We start from the raw sequence: 2,379 nt of genomic DNA on the forward strand, positions 1-2,379 counted from the left end.
TGAAACTACAACCTTAAACCATCAACCAGAGATACTGTGGAAAGTCCCACCTTTCCCCTGTTGTAGGAATGAATAGCTGGGGATAGGGTAGTGCAAGCTTTGTTTTTTCTAGAGCTGAATCTGGCTTTATGTTGCTTATATGTGCATTAGTGTAACCTCAGCACTGATTTCTGCACCACCACCAAGCGTTCCTGCTTCTTGCAACCTCAACCAACCTTTCCCATTTGCTCTCTTTCACCCTGTGTATTAATTTTTGCAGCAGTCTGATCTGGCTGGAAAACATTATTTTTATTACTGTGAAATTATCTTTCTTCAAGATGTTTTTCGCAGTGGTGCAAACTTGCATTGGCCTGAACACATGCACGCTTTCAGTGCAACAGGGTAGCTAGGTAATGCCTTGCGTTTCCGTGGCCTTTCTCCACCAGGCTGAGCAGCTGAATTCCACTACATTTTGTTTCATCCCTTTCCCTTTTTGCCTATGTACTCCCTTATTTTAAAGCATGACATCAGTCACGATGATGATTCAGGATGCCATACTCAAAACATAAATAAATAAAACTGAAATGTGTTTTTGCTTGAGCTCAGAGCCTGAGCTCATTTTCTCTTCTCTGTGTTCCACACTCTCTAATTAATTTCTCTGCAGCTGTGCAGCATTAGGCTTCATAGCCAGATGTATTCTCTGTCAGGGGAAAAAAAATCTGCTTACACTGCAGCCTGTCACCACATCTCTGATGCGTCCACAAAAGGCACCTGCAGAAATACTGTTAGTCTCTCCAAATTATATGCAATGGGATTCTTACTCTGTCCTCTGCCTGAAGAAAGCATGAAAAACTGAAGGGGAAAAAAAAAAACCAAACCCAACCAGACAAGGGTCAATATTTCTACAACACGTAGAAATTTCACTGTCAATAACACCACTGCAGCAATTACAGAGACTCATCTATTACTTCCAAGAAAAAAGAAAGGATTTGTAAGTCATGCTAGTATTTCTTTGCACAAAGCACAGTGATTTGCTTTTAAACGTAGAATTCTTAAAGCAGTTTCTGATGTGAAAATTGATGCAGCACTACCAAGCGTCTTATGTGAGGCTACATGACAATCCAGTGACAAAATAAACCCTACTTGCCCACCCCTGAAGCCCACTTTTCCTACACCATTACTTATCTAATATCAATGCACTTTTCTTACCTTACCATAGAGCTTAGTGTCTACAACATGAGAAGCAGTTTACTTTCATTTACCTTCACTGTTCAAAGGTAAACTAAATGCACAAAACCTCAGGTTTTTTTATAAACTGCATAGATTTACATTTATATGAGAGATAAGTAGTGAAATTCCACTGAGTTTGATGCCTAATCTTTGAATTCAGCAAATTAAATATCAGCAACTTTTAAAACTAGAGTTTAATTCTGCTGTTCCTCCAAGCTCTTGTATAATCATTACATAAATTTTGTGGTTATTTATTTTTATTGGAATTCTGCTTCTCGGAAGCTAAAACTACAATCCAATATACAGACATAAGTCATTTTAGATTCAGTGTTTGTTTTAAAAATCCTTAATGAAAGTAATCTAAAAAGCAAATTTTAGCAGGCTGAAGGCTACATTTTTCGATGTGAAGCTATTCAAATTGCCTAACGTTAAAAGGCACTTTTGAGGAAGGTGGCTTTGTGGATAAATTGGGACGGTAAGGCTCAGAACACGGCGCTTCAGGCCTGTTGTGCCCTGTTAAGACTTTCTGTATGGGCCACTTCAAGCTGCTTAAGACACAACCCCTCAGGGTACAGCAGAGGTGAGGGAGCCTGCAGGACTGGGCGTGTGTCGTCACATCAGAGGGGTCTCTTTCCTTTTTAGGCTGTAAATAAACAAATGCCTCTTACATGTGACTGTGGCGATTTTCATCCAGACCGGATGGCAGAAGTGATGGAATGTCCCTACCATACAGCTGTAAAACTAAAGGAAGCTCAAACGAGCGCACCTTCACCGTTTTGCATGCAGTATGTTCGGCTACTAACCTAATTCTGTCACTATTAACTTCTTACTTTAAGCCTAAAAGCCCCTCCATAAAATGACGCACCCGGCACAGCGCCGGCAGCCGGGGCCTCCTGGCCTTCCTTCACAAGCTGCACTTGGTTTTCCCGCCGGCCCGGGGGCTGGGTTGGGGTTGTTCCCTCCCACAGAGGCCCCTGGCTCACACGCACTACTCTTCCCCGGGCACACCGGCACTGCTCTCTCCGCCGCGGCGGAGGCAGCTGCCACAGCATCCAGGCGCTTCTGCGCAGGCTGCGCCGCCGGCCGCCATCTCTCCTCCGCCGCCCCGGAGGTAACGCCGCCTCCTTGCTGCCGCCGCCGCCCCTGAGGTAACGCCGCCTCCCTGCTGCC

This window comes from Haliaeetus leucocephalus, unplaced genomic scaffold (assembly GCF_000737465.1).
Source record: "Haliaeetus leucocephalus isolate CR32 unplaced genomic scaffold, Haliaeetus_leucocephalus-4.0 Scaffold605, whole genome shotgun sequence".
In the NCBI taxonomy this organism is placed as follows: Eukaryota; Metazoa; Chordata; class Aves; order Accipitriformes; family Accipitridae; genus Haliaeetus; species Haliaeetus leucocephalus.